Source organism: Astatotilapia calliptera, chromosome 18 (genome assembly GCF_964374335.1).
Source record: "Astatotilapia calliptera chromosome 18, fAstCal68.1, whole genome shotgun sequence".
Taxonomy (NCBI): Eukaryota; Metazoa; Chordata; class Actinopteri; order Cichliformes; family Cichlidae; genus Astatotilapia; species Astatotilapia calliptera.
In genome coordinates, this window is record NC_137439.1 from 19,266,002 (window position 1) to 19,284,389 (window position 18,388).

Genomic DNA, 18,388 nt, shown 5'->3' on the forward strand with positions numbered 1-18,388 from the left:
CCTCTTTCTGCCACCAGAAGGCTCCCTCGGTAAAGAAGCAGAGCGTCCTGCTTTTCAGCGAGCAGCTGAAAACAGCCGACCAGGTGCAGCCCCTCCGTTCCATCCCCTGTCTTCAAGGACAAAGACAAAGCTGCCACGACATTTGTCATGCACACTTTAATCCACACATCAATCAAAATGCTTAAAGAGGACGGTCTTACATTACATACTGTACGTCCCTTCCGTGATGGCTGTAGGCAGTGAGGGGATGTGACAGGCTGTGTGACAGAGAAAGCCATATTGTAGCTAAACAGTCTCAGGTCACAGCGACGGCTCCTTTGTAATGAGGATGTAAGGCTGAGACGCCCTGTGACCTTTCCGGGGAGCAGGGGGTCCAGATGGATTCCAGGAGCCGCGTGGGGAGCTTGTCTACCACAGTCCACCTCTTTTCAACTGCCCCCCCCGTCACCACCCCGACCACCACATCCACCCCCTCCACCTTTTTTTCCCCTTCCCTCCCTTTTTCTCCTCCAGCAATAACATCATCCATTCCCATCAGCTCCAACACGTGAGCAAGCGCAGCTCAGGAGGCAAATGTCAATGGCTATCAGACGGCTGGAAAAGGTCAGGAGTTCAGATGGGGGGGAGTGGGCGCATGTGCGCGAGTGTGTGTGTGTGGGCGCATGTGCACATGTGCTGGTAGATGAATATGTGGATATTTTTCATGTGAATCACACCAGCGGGAAATTATAACACTCGCCAATTTGATTCTGACAAAATAGTGGCACATCCCTACCAGAGGGGGAATCTAATGAGCCTAAGAGTGATTTATTCATTCCCTCCAAGTCCCCGAGTGCACAACTAAAAGCATGAAATGGATTAAATAAATACAATTAATAAGGAAAATCAAACAATTCACTGTGCTGTGGCATAATTACCCCAACCACAGCCATCAGCTTTATTTATTTCTGTTCAGTAATAGCAATGAAATCGATTAGACCTCAATGCCAGTCAAAGCGCTCGTCGTGAACTCTGCGACCACGGACTATACATTAACGTAATCACCTGACAAAGGCGAGTGCCCTCTATTAAAATAAGTCACCCGCTCCCAACAGTTGCACAACAACAACAACAATGGCAGCAAAAAAAGAGAAGAAAAACTCTTTAACACACACTTTTGACTTTCTCTGGTGGCGACAAAGGAGCGGAGACCGCCCCACTCTGCGATTCTCTTATTCCACGGACAGTCACAGATTAGTATCTATAAAAGGAAGATGGCCATCATCTCATCTTGATCATTACCGACAGACTTAATTGAACAATGAGAGGACGCAATTCCCCTCTCTGTCGCTTCCTCCTTCCCTCCCTCCCTCCATCCTTCCTCCTGTCGTCTCTCCTTCCCTTTGTTTGCACGTTCTTGTGTCAATTCTTTCCCGAGATTTGGGCCACCAACCCCACAACCACCAAAAAAAAGGGCAAAAATAAATGTGCATCGCAAACTATTCTCGAGCCACTTCCTATATGATGAATGGACTTCTAAGAATAAGCCTTTGTTTTGCTTATTGACAGGATTAATTTATGCCGTTTTACTTCCTTAAGAGCTGGCTCATGCCCATCGCCGCACTGCCTGCTGTTTGCAGACAACAGGAGTGTAAATAAACATGACGATTAAGCCACCCACTCATACAGGGAGACTCAAGGTACAAGGAACGCACACACACACAAACACACATGCAAACACACTGGATGAACAAATGTAAGCACTCTTAATAATGAGGAAGCACACAGTAAAAAAAAATACACAGCTACGCACATTGCCGGACTACCCTGAGCACCCAGCCTGGCGCCCTGCAAGCTTTTTTAAATGAAAACATGTTTAATTAATGACGTCAAAGTATTCTGTCACAATTAGGAAGATTTACAATCAAACAAGGCAGCAGTGATGTCCCTGACAGCCACGATGAAAGTTTAGCCTTCTTGCCTCTGACTGGCAGCTAGCAGCCAACACTGGACTGGATCCATTTCCCATCAATACAGTAATGCAATACACTCCACAGCCCCGTAGTGTGTATGTATGTGTGCGTCCTCTCTCTTGCCTAGCTCTTGTCCACATCACATGACCCAAGAGAGGACCAGGCAGTGGCTGTGCTCTGTATTGATTGTGTGGGCAAACGTCATCTTGGGTTTCAGCAGTTAATAAATCAGGCCTGCTCCTGACACAAACGTGTGTGTGTGTGTGTGTGTGTGTGTGTGTGTGTGTGTGTGTGGGCCTGTCACAGACCAGTCAGCAGGAGTGAAAGCGACAGCCACATGATAATGTAACATCACCACCATTCATCCCTGCCACACAGCATTCTGAGACAAAACAACAACAACCTAGGAACCTGAAAAAAGCAGCGTGATTTACAGCAGACATGACAAGTATCACTAATACAAATCCTCCCCCCCCCCGCTCCTTCAAGGAGTTCACCATCCTGCCCTCATCTGCATCTGATACAAGCCCAATAACGCAGTCTTCATAAGAGGCAGCACTGAGCCATATCTCATGCAGACACGACGTAGAGGTGAACTACATTTCTACACAATGCTATTATCATCAGCGAGAGCACTAAATGAATATTGCGTTACATTACGTCCAATTTACGGTATGCGCTGTGTGATCATTCCTCCCGAATTCGATTTGGGCTTTAATAAAGAAAAGGACAATCGTTACGAATTCGCCAATCAGACATCTCGACAAAATATCAGCCGTGAAAACATTTAGATTCTTCATCCTTAAAGTCCTTTTTTGCCATGTTTCTGCAGGATGTGTGATTTATGCGCGAACTTTCTCCGGCTCCGTACGTTCTGTCAATGAGATAATGGAAAGCTGTTTAAAGATTACTGCGCCGATTTAGCGTCACGCACCTATAACACTGTCTGACTCACAATGGACAGTTAAATGGACACATTTTAAATTCCATTCATTCTTCCTTAGTGTCAAAATATGGCACCTACATTACCCACAATTCAACGGCTCAAAATAATACTGCATAATAGCAGAGACGGCGACATGTGTCAGCCTCTTTCTAGTGCTCCTTAAGACCTGCAATCACACTGTGATGTGGAGCTCTCTTTAAACGTGGCCCAGAGATAATTCTCCTCTCCAGCGTGCATTGTTTCATTGAACTGCTTGCTTTTGGTTTATTTCTGATGCACTGAAACTATTTTAAATTTGATTAATATCGCGGCAGTTCAAAGGGTAATTCCTCTCAAAGCGAGGTGAGGAGCTCACAATTTTAGCCGCGAAAGAGTACGTATTTCAGCATCGATCTGTAATTTCCAAAGCCCTGTCGTTTTGTGCGAATTACAGCACCAAGCTCAAAGATATTAGGTTACTAAATCGACTGCAAAAACTGGAATCCTCACGACAGGGAGCTGCAGCAGGCGATGCCGGTCAGTTTTTGACCCCTGCATTCGTCACAATACTCTGTGATTGAATTTTCTGTCAACTCGCCGATCAGGTAATCACTGTTTCATCTGTACAGACGAGTCCGACGGCACTGATCTCGGCTTTCAAGCTCGACACTTTTCAATGCTCACAGTTACAAACACATTTCACTTGGTAGCGGGAAAGCAATCATCATAAAACGCGGTATTGTGACATTTTTCAAACTGACCCCACAGAGTTGAGGTAAACTACTGAGCAATGCAATTATCATTACCGAGAACACTGAATGAATATTATGTTACATTAAATCCAATTTACTGTATATGTGGTCATTTCTATTGAATTGAATCTGGGCTTTAATAAAGAAAGGACAATCATTATGAAATTACTAATCATAGCTCACAGCCTGCGCATGAAAACTCTTTAACACTGAGCTGTTTACAGGGGCAAGAGACGAGTTGGGGTTCTTTTTTTCTGACTTATTGTCATGAAGTAATTAAGGCTCGATTGCGTAACCAAAGCAGGAAGAGGATATAATGATGGACATGGAACAAGTATGGAAACCAATATGGAAGCAAATATGGAAACTGGCTGACAAGTGAAAAACACCCATGTTTGTTGGAGGAAAGCAAAAAAATAAAAGGAGAGTGAAAGAAACTGAAAGTTTAGCATTTTTTCAGTGTATTTGTTTTTTTTTATTCGCTTTAAATTTTTCCATTTACTGCCAATTAGTTTCCAGCTCATTTCATTTTAGCTTTTAAATTCCTTTTTAGTTGAATTTTTATCCGTATTCGTGTTTTTTCTTTATTAAGTGAGGCAGGGGTGGGCCATTAAATTTCCCAAGGGGCCATATAGAGTAACTGGGACACCAGTGAGCTTATAAAGAGATAAAAATTAATACTGAGCAGAAATGAGTTCAGCTTACTGGTCCCAGTTACTTACTGTTGGCCCATGGGAAAATTAATTATCCTTTTTTTTTTGTTATACAGCTAATTATTGTACGTATTTATTATTATCAGTGAGTAGGGGCGTGCTTGTCCGGTGCCGCTTTAAGGAGTCCTAAAATGTTTTCCACTTCAAGCTCAAAGCGAGATTTGTGGCTATCCATGAACTCATGGGAAACTTTCTCAGGCCCAAAATGTTCTCTCCATCACCAGATAATGGGAAGCTGTACAGCCTCAGTACACAAGGGCATAGTCATAAAGTACCGCTAAAAACAGCTTTATGTTTTATCAGCCATCTCGAGTATCATGTGCAGAAAAGGGGCAGAGCTGAAGTGTTGTATCTGTCACTGGGTGGGGGGATGGGGACACAAAAGGACAAGGAAAAACACCAGAGAAATACTGGAGAGACAGACAGAGATGAGGAGATGTGGATGGTGCTGGCAAGGAGTGATGGAGAGAGAATGAGAGGCGAAAAATAGAAATGGAATAGGAAAGCGAGGTGTCAATTAAAAAAATGAACCCCAGTGCATTTGGGAGGTGACAGCTGGTGGGAGACGAGCTGACAGGCGTCACATTAGGCGGATTTGGTGGCCGCTCCCCTCATCCCTTGCTTTTTTTTTTCTTCCCCTCTGTCTCTCCCCTTCTCCGGCTTTCTCCACTAGCGACCGGCAGTTTCTCATTCGGCGGCAGCAGCGGCGGTGGTGGCAAGAACTCAGCTTGGTGTTTTTCAGAACAAGTTCCCCCTGCAGCTACTCCTAATAACGGTAATTATCGTCATCATCTGAGGCTTAAGCAGGCCAGTTTGAGGCCTGAGGGGCTGGCCTGATAATGAGGCAGCCAGCGCCAGAGGAGAAGACCATTCAGTGCACCGCCCTGCCACCAACGCAGAGCACTCCCATTTAAAAGCCTTCATTAAAATAATTCATTATTCAAAATAGGCAATACATTAGCCCCTGGGTGTCTGTCTCTCTTAAGGTGTCTTAAAAAATATATATCTCCTTGATTGAATCAAACTCATGCTCAGCCCATGCAGTTCCAACTGCTCGAGGCTGCGTAGGAAACCACAGCAACTGAATAGCTGAGAAGTCACAAGCTTGTGGACCAGCGAGCTGCACAGGCGGCCTGCAAGCAGAGAGACAAAGATGTCTCTGTGGAGAGAGGACAGTCCACAGGATACCACAAAGTACACAAAGACTGGTCGTATTCATTTTTGGATAAACGTCAGGCAGGGTTTGGCTTTTTTTTTAAAAAATCTATTTATTTTTAGATGTTTTATAAGATTTTTTTCACAATAAGACAGGTGACAAGAAGAAGAGAAGAAGAGGGACGAATATACAGGTGCCAGAATTTTAACCATACATGCTGAATTTATCGTCTGCCCATTTTTTGAATCTGATATTCATGGACTTTAAAGAGAGTGGCCGGGCGTATGAAACATTGGCGTCAATCCTTCATGGGCTTCAGTACTGGCAGAAAAATTCTAGCCTCATAAAAGGGTGGGCCAACGCATCAAACAATGTCTCAAAACTACTGGCAAAGTAAAATGAGTTTCAGCACTGATGAGATATTTGATCCATGAAGCCCCATTTTTTAGGCGAGCTGTCAATATTTTTTTTCCCCTGCTGTTTAAGTAGCTAAACAAACCCCTTTTTTTCAGCCTCTAATCAAATGCCAGCGCACTGACGCTGTCCTGGGCAACAGTTGGTGAGGAGGTGATGTGTGAAGTGTTCGGAGCCAGGAGGAGGTTGTCCGTGATAGTTAGCGTCCTGCCCTAACTGCTGCCCTACAAGCCCTCCCAACGCACCAGGACGAGACACAAAACAAGAGGTCCACTAAAACAATCCTCCTCGAGTCCCCGCGGTGTGTGTTCCTGTGCATGGCACATTTCATAAGGCCTCGCTCTTTGACTGGTGATGAGTTTATGCGACAGTAATTAACAGTAATTAATCCTTAATTACAGCAATTAGCAGAGTCGCAGTAAATTAAGCCACATCTGGAGGCACGGAGCAGGGCGAGACGAGTAGGGGTGGGTTTTGACTAGCGGGGGGAGGCAGAACCCACGTGACCGAGATTGTTTAGGTCTACCTGGGATGCCCAGGGTTGCCATCCCTGCTCAAGGCAGTTTGACGGGAGCTGTGATACACTGTGAGATCTCAGAGGTGGATGATGGGGCAGGGTCTGATGAACACGAAAGGCTGAGAGACGAGGTTCATTGCTGAACAAAATTGTTTCATCTCAGGGAGAAAGGCTCCCTTAAGCTACCATGCAAGGACACCCACCATATGGCCGCTCATAGACAGTAGTGCTTGTGGTTCTGCTTCGCTGTGCTCGGCTTCACTCGACAACATGTGAACATGAATTTTTACACAACCGTCACCGCAAAGCAAACCTGGCTCACAGTCTGTGGAAGAAGGAGAAGGAAAAAAACTACACCCACTTTCTTTTTTTACAGGGGAAAATATAGAGAGAACAGAAACACAGAGATGCCGCCGGGACATTTTATTACTAACATGATGCACAGAGCCTATTCACAGTCACATGGCTCAGTCTGCGCTATCCTATACTATTAAAAAAGATTCTGAGTGGTTACTTAGATTATCCCATGATACATTTCATGCCCACTGGGAGCAATATCTCCAATGATGACAATGCGTCCCTCCATAAAGCACAAGTGGTCACTGAGTGCTTTGAATGGCATGATAATGATGTTAGCCATATGCCTTCTGCAAATAGATCCTTTTGTCTTTTCTATATATAGATAACCTACAGCGTATACATTATCTGTGCATCAAGGAAAAGTGACATCAGAGCCAGATCCAAATGAGATAAGTGCTAGTGTTGTGTGCTTCTTGACTGGTCAGTAGTTAATTTGTTCTGTTTTAGAGACAACATTTGTATATTTCATGGATTAAATCACTGGTAGCTGTTCAGCTTCCCTCATTTGTACCATACAGCAAAATCCCTGAAGCTTTCCACAAGTTTAGATCACACTCCAGCAAATCCATAAAAGACACTTTTGTTGCCACATGATAAGTCACAGCAAAGCTAAAAATATCAGCACACTTTCCTGGAGGATGAATTTCCGGGATTTAAGCTATAGCCGCAAGAACAACTACTCTTCTTCACTCGAGCTGCTGCAATTAAGCACAACGTGGAGGAATTTTGGACCTGCAATGCTGTTTTATGCTTCTGAACTACATTTCAGAGGCAAATTTACTTTTTACTCCACAACATTTTCATGACAGTCATTATTTTGCAAATGGCAGATTTACAAAGAAAGCATATCTTAAATGAATATCAGTTAAAGAGTAATTAGTTTAAATGACTGCAACGAAAATTATGTTCATATTAATAATGTGAACATCTGTTTAATCAGCACATTTTTATTACTTTTGTTACTTAAAGTATTTGATTGAATTCAAATAACTATCACAGAAGCTTTATTAGTTAGTGTGTGGGCCTCAACGTATCTCTGCTAATAACAACAGAGTTTAACTTTACAGCTTTTCTCGATCGCTTTGGTGCAATTCTCACATCAGAAAAGACATTCTCACTACTCTTGCAGTTCTCAAATCAGTAACGCAGCCACATTAGACGTGATACACTTCTCACTTGAATCTCGCAACTCTAATTTATATGATGTAGTCCCGAAGTGGGCCATTAATTTTCCAAGGGACATGCTGTGTTGGACTGCACTGGTGTTTTCAGCCAAATTACTTCAAACTTGTATAAACTAATAAAGAACAAGGCCAGGAACACAGGGCCAGTAACAGCACTAAAACTGCCCTTCAGTTAGAAGCAAACATAAACACAGAGCATACTCTTAGCCTTGTGTCATGGCACCTGTGACATGGCAATGACACACGGGCTTGTACTATACGTATGCACTCATTGGTCACTTTATTAGGTACACCTTGCTAGTATGCGGTCGGACTCCCTTTTGCTTTGTTGCTGTGCTGCTCAGCACAACAAGGTGCTGGAAACAGAGAATTTGCTCCATGCTTACATCATAGCATCACACAGTTGCTTCAGATTTGTCAGCTGCTCGTCCAAGTGTGGTCCAAGTGCAGCCCATCTGTGCCACGTTCGATGTGCTGCGTGTTCACAGATGCTCTTCTGCACACCTTGTTGGTAACGAGTGGTTGAGTGAGTTTTTTTCTTGCCTTTGTATCTGCTTGAAGTAGTCAGGCCATTCTCCTCTGACCTATGATTACGAAATATAAGGTATTTTCATCCAGAGAACTGCCGCTCACAGATATTTTTAGACCGTTCTCTGTAAACCCAAGTTGTGTGGGGAAAATCCCGATCGATCAACAGTGTCTGAGATACTCAGACCAATCTGTCCGACACTAACAATAATGCAACGTTCAGTCACTTTAGCAGGCTGTCTTGACCATGTCTGCATGCCTAAATGCTTTGAGCTGTTGACCTGTGATTGGCTGATTACTTATTTGCATCAAGGAGCAGCTGAACAGGTGTACCTAATAAAGTGGTTTCTTAATGTATGTAGATGAATTTACTGGATTACACAACAGATGGTGCTGTGACCAGATTGTATTTATTTTCTTTGCCTGTTTTCTGATGCATACAGTTTCACAAGTATTTAGCTTTTGGAGATTTCAGCAATTTTGCAAAGTTTTAAATAAATCCTTCACATTTTATTTTTGTTTCTGGACACTTTTTAATGTACATTAGGCCTTCATCTTTGCTCTACTCTCTGTCAGTAAGATTTTTAATAAAAATGTTTTTAAAAGAATTTGATGTCTAAGTTTCAATACAGTGGTGAAATGTTTGTTTTTTTCATTCATCAGAGTTGAAGTGCTTGACTGATTTCTCATGTTTTGATATGTGTGAAAAAGAGAACTGCATTAAGAGTGCTGACAATGATTTTTCTGATGTGAGAATTGCACCAAAGCAATTGAGGAAAAACTGTAATTAGCAAAACAAAAAATGAACAACTTTAACAATTAACTGTATTTGAATTTGTTTTATCTGATCTATTCAGGTTTTGCACATAAACATGAAAAGGTGAAACAAGTAACAGTCTGTCTGTTCTTTAATAAAAAGAGAGGACAAATGTTTATCTAAAAGATAAAAATGACTCTTCTTTATAAAATCCTGAGGTGGGCCATTCGTTTTCCCAAGGGATCTTATGAGAAACTGGGACTGTTGTGGAGGGCCGCATCAAAAAGCTTATAAGGGGCAGTCTAATCACAGATACCCACACCACCGTGTATCCAGCCACCTCCTCCAGCTCTCCTGTAGGCCAACGAGGTGCTCCCAAACCAGCTGAGAGATGTAATTCCTCCAGCAAATCTGGGATCTGCCCAGGGGTCTCCTCCCAGTAGGACATGCCCAGAACACCTCAACTAGCTGCTTTCAATGTAGTATTGGAGTAGTATCAAGTTTCAACTCTACTCCGAGCTCCTCCTGGATGAATGAACTCCTTGTCCAATCTCTAAGGCCCGACACGCTCTGGAGGAAGCTAACTTCTGGTTTTCTGGTCACTACCCCCAGCTCGTGGCCATAGGTGAGGGTAGGAATGCAGGGTGACCGGTGAATCAACCAAATCACTGGCAAGGATCTTACGATCTTATCGCCGAATAAAATAATTTGTTTGTAAATGTCAGAAATTTGCAACTGAGCATTTTGTCGCATGAAGCCATTCTGTTTGTGATGCAAAGCCGAAAAACAAAAACACTCACATTTGAAAAACTGGAGTAAATGTTTGATCATTGTTTTTGTAATACAATATGTGCGATCAACTAATTTAATCAAGCAATTAATCACCATGAAGTATAATACTTGATTGAAACACATTATGCACTCAATATTTGCACACTAATAGATCCTTTGAAAGCAGAACGGATTCGCTTATCTCATGCTCGTCATCAAAACAAAAGTAAAGACTGCACCAAGGCTCACATTCATGCCCGAATGCTTGATGGGTTACAAGTTGCCAATAATGCTGCAACACTTGGGAGATATGCCCGAGCAGGAAATATCATCTTTCCCCGCATTTATCAGGCAAGCTTCACACCAAGAGAAAATAAGTCATAGTGGCTTTGTTCCTGCTGCGTGTGCAGTTTGTTAGGGTGCTGTCACAACTACAGAAATCCCTCTGAGGTTTGCTGTTTTGCCAGGCCTGATGTTCAAACGCAGACTAGTAATGCTCAGTGTGCCCTGAGCTGTAAGGAAAGAAAAACAATGTAAGCAATCACTGTCCACGAGTGAGACCACCTCCGCTGCATTCACTCACTTTTCTTGGCTTAAAATGTTTGTTAAGATCTGCTTATAGCATGCCATATGTGCGACTGTTTGCCTTTGACTTAAAAAAAAATAGCACCAGACACTTTGCATAAACAAAACAGAATACTTAGAAGGAAAATGCATGCACTTTTTTTTACATGGGGAACCTCACTAGACACTACTAGAGCTGCCTTAATTTCAAAATAATGCAAATAGATTTGGCTAATGACTGCTAAGGGAAGCATTCTCACTGAGTAAGGGTTAGAGCGAGGTCAACTTGGGACACCAGTTTAGAGCTGTAATAGTGAATATGATAGTACAATGGCTGTAGGCAGAGAGAGTGAGACACGAGTGTGTTTACAGCAGAGGTAGCGGTCCAAGCAGTCTAAGTGGCCCGGCTGGCAGGCCTACCACACCACTAGCGGATAAAGCCTAGTCATTAATCACTGGCCTGTGGGATCGTCCCACTGTAGCAGAATACTAGGTCAGGGGGAGCTCCTGCTGTCAATCAGCACTAAAAAACGTGCGTGAGAGTCTAAGTGGAGTGGGACTGTAAGCGGAGAAATGTGCTTTAGATAGGAACGTGTCATTTTCAGCCTGCAGCTACAAAAAGCATACAGTACTGAGAAATTAATGCATTAATGCAAACACCGGCGTGCAAGTGCTAGACGCCATTTACATGAAAAGCACATCAAGTCATCTGTTGGGAGTGAAAGCAGCATTTTCTGCCCTGAAAGCTGAAACTTGATTTTAAAAAATAGAGACAACACTGCTCTATTTTTATGTTTTTTTAAAGAAGAAGAAGAAGAACAAGGAGCAAACTGATATATGGTGCAGACCGTCCTGTGGCACTAAGACTGCACGCCGGAAACACTGATATCCCGCTCAGGTATGAGAAACCTGTGCATTGAGGGACTGCCGAATGCAGGTTCAACCAGTGTTTAGCCCTTTTTTTTTTTTACGGTGCTTTCATAGGCTAATTCAGAGTCATCACGGCATGAAAACACTTGCATTGGCAGAAAACCAGCGTGGCTTTAACATGGGTCATGATGCTGGGCTGATGAGGTGATAAGAGAAGTGAGGAAAACGCAAAAATCTAAAGCCGGTGAAACGCACTGAGCTCCTCCGACCGGCTCACTGTAGATGAGAAGTGCAGATAGGCAGCATACTTTTATAGTCTCCGCTCTATGCAGCTTGTTTGGTTATCTACTCTGACACGCTGTACTCAGTTTACTCTTACGTCATGCAGACCCTCTGCTCACGCTGTGTTCAGCTGTGTCTGTTTCGCAGGGGTCACAAAATGTAAACGTGAGGTCGTATCTTTCCTAGTAAACTGAGGGATTAATAAAATATACCGTGCATTCTTAAAATTAATGACAGCCTCTAATAAGATCATTATTGCTAAAATGAAACTGAGTCCATATCTGTCACAATTACTGCAGTTCTACTTGTTTTTTTTCTCTCCATTGACCCACATATACTGTGTTACTGCTCACAGATTTAAATAGACACTCTGAATATTTTCACTCAATTTGTTCTGCAAGCTGAAATTCCACATGCTTCCTTCAGGGGTTGAACCTGTGCAGATGGCACGAAGAAGCACTGCTAAGAGCCCTCCGCAGAAACTCGCTCAGATCGCTGTAACCATGGAAACAATGTCAAACATTTTATCAAGCTTACAGATGCCCAGCTGAAAGCGAAATCACTAACGAAAATGAATAATCCACCAAACACCACCATCATTTGACTAAATTTAAGGCGTCTGATTTCTTCTCACACTCAATTCACGTTTTTTTGTTTTTTAAGTGATAAAATGTTATCCTCTTGTTACTACTGCTGATGTCCGAGTTTCTGTCCTTATTGTGGTTTTGTGATTTACTTCAGCACATGACGACAACGCTAAGATGATTAAAACAGCAGAACGGCAAAAAAGGACAAAAAGGAGGGTAGAAACGGGTTTTTCAGAGGCACACCGTTAGCTGACACCCCTTCATGAAATGGGAAAAAGGAGCAATGAAACACCATTCTCCAAAAGATTAAGTGTTAGATGGTGACGGTGGTGGTGTGGAGCGCAAACATGTGGGCTCAAAATCTCCCTTATGTATTCAAATAGGTTGAAATCTTGTGACTGCGAAGGCCAGCATGTGACTCACATCATTTTCATATTTAAAACATTCAGCGTGGCCAAGTGAGCCCAAGAGACCATTCCCAAGAGAATAGAAATGCTTCATCGTAGGATCAAGATCAAAGTGTCCTGATGTGTAGTAACCATTCCCTCTAAGTGCGGACAAGCAGACTCAAAGCATGCCAGCAAAAATGCTGTAACAGCATAACAGAGTTCATGGATCCTGGATGGAGGTCAAAGGTCTGCTCTGCTTGTTTCTCAGTCTTTGTTACGTGGAAGTGCACTGACAGTTTTCCTGAAAAAAACAGCAAATTGATTTGGATCCGTTTATTTTTTCTAGTTTTCCATCTTTTCATTCATTCAGAATTAAAAAATTAATATTATGCTGAAGTTCCACTTCTTAAACTGGATCATGCTGCAGCTTCACCCGCCCTCCCCGGCCCCCTGGGTGAGACAACAGTCATATACTGTCGGTCAGCTTCTACACACCTGCATCCCCAGCTGGACCTCAAACTCCCTCCCCCTCCGCCCAAGCTCCACAGCGCTCTACTCCCAGCTGCCTGGGCTATTTATAGGCCTTGTTTCATTTCCACACCTGCAGGGGGGCAGAGTTGTCACAGTGGGCCCACAGAGGCTCTCTGGAGTACTGCACGGGAATGAAAATGCACCTTGCTGATGCAGGAACTTATTCTTGTCACTCTCTCCCTGCAGACTCGCACGGCACTATTTTGTTGTGCATATGCGGTGCAGTATGTGGTGCAAAGATAACGCGAAAAAAGCAATGCGTGTAAATAAGATTCCCCCGTAAGTAGCGTGAGGTGTATTGACATGGATTACACTTTGAATAATCAGGTGTTTGCAGTAACACGCACACACACACACACACACACACACACACACACACACACACACACACACACACACACACACACACACACACACACACACCCACACACACACACAGAGCAGCTTGATATTATATCGGCACATTCCCTCACAACATCCTGCATGGACACTACTCTTTTTTAAAACTTGATTAAGCGGAACCAGCTAGGTGATATGCAACAACACCTTAAAGTTGCTATTTTTCCTCCTACATTTCTGTTTTTTTCCTGTCATGCTTTTCTACTCTGGATGTAGTGGGCTGAGGATCCAGTCAGCGGATTACATTATCAGTCTGACCTAGTTGCCAGCTATCTCCTGAGACCTGAGGAGCCAGGCTTTCTGCACAGCCTTCCGCTGCTACAACACGCACACTGTGTAACTTTAATTTATCAGGGGGAAGAGGAGGGAGAAATGTGACAGGTTGACAGTTCTCTTTGCCTGCCACTCCGAGCACTCCCCTCTCCCCGCAGTGTGCTGGTTAAGTGTCCTCGCTATAGAACAGTGCATTACAGGAGCGACTATTATTCAGCGCCCTGGAAACTCATCAGCTAGGTTGGAACCCTCTTATTAACGCGAACACTTAAAGTGAGATTTGCACGGAAATATGCGATTCAGGAGGTGAGGCGGGGAGCTATTTTTTTCTATTTTGTCTAAAAAGAGCAAAGAAGTCGATACACGATGTAATACACGGGAAGTAGTCACGTCATTCGCTTATGCACCTAAGCAAAAGTCTAAAAAGCAGTCCGTTACAAATAAAACAACGAAGAAAAGCAATTCTTAATATCTCTGTGGAAATATAGGTGGTACTATTTAAAGTATAACAAATACTGGCTATAGCCCTGAAAATACTTGATCTGGGTCACATGTTAATACATATCACCCAGGCTGTCACTTTATGATTATCATTATAAAAAATTGCAATAATAAAACTAACCAAACCAAATGTTTTTCCTGTGTGTTGTTGTGGCAAATTAATTTAACAAATGCAAGGAGGTGCTCAGACTAATCTGGTGTGTAATATTACAGAAATAATTCTGACCTTAACCTCAGAATTCCAACATTTGTTTCAGAACGACTCAAATTCCTCTAAATTCCAATTTTATTGTTATCATTTAATGTCAGAATTCAATTAAATTTAATGTTAATTTCAAGGTTACAGTCAGAATCTCAGATTTTCTGACATTTGTGTCAGAGTAACTTTGGAATTGTACGGCTGGTGTCGGGATTTGGACATTCTGACTTACTTTTTCTCAGAATCCTACGATTTGTTTCAGAACAACTTCTTTTCTCAGCGTTCTAAAGCTGAAGTCAGAATTCAGACTTTTTCCTCAGAGTTCCGATTTTTAATAAATCAGAATTTATTCTAACTTACTCTGTTTTGTCATCAAAATTCCAAAACTGAAGTTACATTTCTAACTTTTTCCATTAGTATTAAAAATCTCAGACTGCTGACATTAAAATCAGAATTCTGATTCTTTGTCTCAGAATTTTAAAAAAAGTCATGACCTATTTTTGTTTGTTTCATGCGCTCTAATCCTCATGATTGAAATGGGATTGACATTTAGTTTTTGAATATCACTATTAATGTCGTTGCAGTTAACTTGACAACCCTACTTGTCGTATTTTAGGTGTGAAATGTAAGAACATTAGTGGAGTACTTTGGTTTCCTTCCACCAGTGTCATCTCACGTTAAGAAAAAGCCACTGCCTAAAGTCATATTAATAAAATCATATTAAAGCGCACACTAGCAGAAATTATTTCTTACTGTAAGAATATGGCCTCCATACTGGGCGACTACAGGAGCTTTCATTTAATTTCATAAAGTCAATCATGTAGCAATTAGTCAAGGAAAGGCATAATAGGCGCGCAAAAGAAACAATTTGGGGCTGTTATTCTGAAAACACAAAGGACTTTAAAAAAATCACAAAGCAGTTTTCAGAAGCAGAACTGAAATCATGACAAACTCAGACATGTGAAAGGCAGCGCGATGACAATATAGTCTGAGAACAAAAGACTGGACTAATCAGCCTGCAGATTTAAAAAAAGAAAGACAGAAAGTTTCCAACAATAGCAGCTCTGACGTCTGGAAAAGGAAAGACGAACCGAAAAAATCGGTACGGCTCAATTAAATAAAACCTTGAAAGAAGAAGGGAAGTAAAAATTCAGGAGAGGAAATATTATTTATCCTCCACGTTGAGCGTGCGGTGATAGATGATCAGTCGAAATATCAAAACAGGCTGGATTAATGGAGCCATTCTGAAATTGTTAAATATCAACATCTCACATAATATTCAGGCTGAGGAGAGCCGAACGTGCATATGAAAGATTTTTGGGTCATGACTGTTTCCCCCAGGTGGAAGAAGAAAAAAAAAAGAAAAAACAGCCAGTATGGTTTTTCTGTGAATATTTGGGGGTGGGAGGGAGGTGGAGGTGGGGAGGAGAGGAGAGGAGAGGGGAGGGGGTGCTGCCAGATTAGGCTACAGCCTGTGCCAAGGTTATAAACAGGCTGTTATCAGGCTTCCAAACAGAATAATCCTCCCTGTATCAGCGCCCAAACATATGGGGCCACACAAAGCAGCAGCAGCCCCTGACAGACACCCCCTTTTAATTACATAGAGGAGGGGGGCAGGACCTTTCTTCCAGTGCCTTTCCCTTCTCCGCTTTACTTTCTCTCCGTCTGGCTGTCTTGGAAATATATTTATTCTCAGATGTAAGATTGCATTTGTCATAAAAAAAAGAGCCTACAAATGAACATTAGAGAGTTTAAATTGCCTCAACGTTTTAGGTATTTTAGATCAGACAGCTGGTAGATTAATCTATTAGATGACTGTAACAAACAGTGATAATTCATTTTTTTTTGTAATTGTATACTATCTTTGGGATTTCAGCTGTTTTTTGGGCAAAAAAACCAAACAAAACATAAGAACATATGCAAACACACCTCAACAGTGAGTTCCTGGTTCAGTTCCTGTCTGTCTGGGCCATTTGCTGCATATGTCTTGTCTCTCTGCAAAGTATCAATCAACCAAATGCTCATCAACAATGAAGTGATCTTAGAAATGTATTTAAACATGTCATTTTATGCTTTTTTCACTTTTCATCCTTTGTCCATATTGTATAGCTGAAAAGATTAAAATGACTAGCAGACATTAGTAATGTGATGATTGCACCTTGGGTGATTGATCAAAGCAGCTATGATGGAGACTTTTAACTACTGTGTAAAATTTAATTCTTAAAATCGAGAAAATATTTTGAAGGTAAAATAACAGCTTGTTGCAGTAGTTTAGATATTAGAATAAAAATAAAGCTATCAATTCAAAAACATGCAAAAAAAATTGCGTTTCTGTTTCAGTCAGCGCTTAGCAGTTTGGAAGGGGGGGGGGGGGGGGGGTTCCTCCCATCTGAAAGAGATAAATTCCTCATTCTTTTATATACTGCCTACAGATTTTAAAGTCTTGTTCAATAAAGTTTAAATGTCACAGAGGTGTAATAATGGGGATCATATAAAAGCTGGGCTTGGAAAAGCTATGCAAAAATGATGGCGTCCCGTTCAGCTCGTGCAATAAACTTTTATTTGGCTGAATCGGCCAATAAAAGTGAGCTTTGAAGGTTGTCAATGGGGAATAATTGGTCCATTTTACAGGAGCGATCATATTTCTTTGAGGCTTCTTTTTTTTCCTCATAATGTGCGAATGAGTCTCGACACGAGGAGAATCTTCTCGTTAGGAATGTGACTTATCCACCAACCTTCAGCCAGCACAGAAGGGCATATAAACAGCGACACACAAAAAAAAACATCTGGAAAACCGATGCAGGGCAGGTAAATGACACCATCTGCAGCTCTGGTCGCCTGCGCTGCAAGCCCTCCTCTTTTGTGAGATTTCACCATGAATGATGGAGATACACAATAACGGTGCACGCTTTTGGCAGCAGCAGAGCCCATTTCACACACCCCCAGACAGAGGGAAGAGTGTAGACCTTAATGACGTCCAATCTTCTCTGTCACGCCGGGCTGGAGGCTCACCGGGGCAAAAATCGACCGACAGTTCCAAGTGCTGTTAACCGGTTTTGAGAACTTCTCGCTGATTCACAAAGCACACCTTTATTTCAGACGCGGCTGTATGTCATCGCTTTCTTTTCCCACAATTAAAGTCGGGCGATCACAGTCACACTACATATGCAGACACATTCACAAATATTCAGCGGCACAGCTTGAAATGCTGGCTCTTATAAAATAAGATGCTCAGTCTGGAGGCAGTTTCGCTTGTTTCAACATACCTGGTGAGACATAAATGTCAACCACTGTAAACAAACACAGTCCAAAGAGGATGATTCGCTCAAAGAAAACAGAAGGGGTTACCTTCATTTGCCACAGACAATCATTCTGAGATCTGAAGGCCTTTTTTTGTCTATGAGCCTTTCAGACCATCTCTGTCTGAAGTCTTTTCTCTTTCTCTTTTGACTGTGACTTTAGCTTTTTAACAACAAAAACATGTGTTGCGGCTCGTAACAAATAAAATCAGCGGCTTCCTCTTTTGATATTTTCAAGCGGCTCCTTGAACAAATAACTCTTATGAACCCAAAGGTTTTTTCAATCCTGCTTTCTCCTAATAACTGAATGACATTCGGTAAAGTAATACTCATTTAAGCGAAGGAGAAAAAGAGTTTTGTTTTTGTCATCAGGTCTGGGCTAGCTCGCCGATTCGATTTCACAGCTGCAGAAGCATTTGGTAAGAAAATATCTGAGTGCAGCTGTAAGCCAAAGTGTCAGCGTCT

The 18,388-nt window shown here is 42.3% G+C and overlaps 1 protein-coding gene across 9 annotated transcripts in view; it reads right to left on the reverse strand.

Moving 5' to 3' along the window:
- Positions 1–18,388, reverse strand: part of pbx1a (pre-B-cell leukemia homeobox 1a) — a 51,266-nt gene that overhangs the window by 12,071 nt on the left and 20,807 nt on the right. The window lies entirely within an intron of this gene.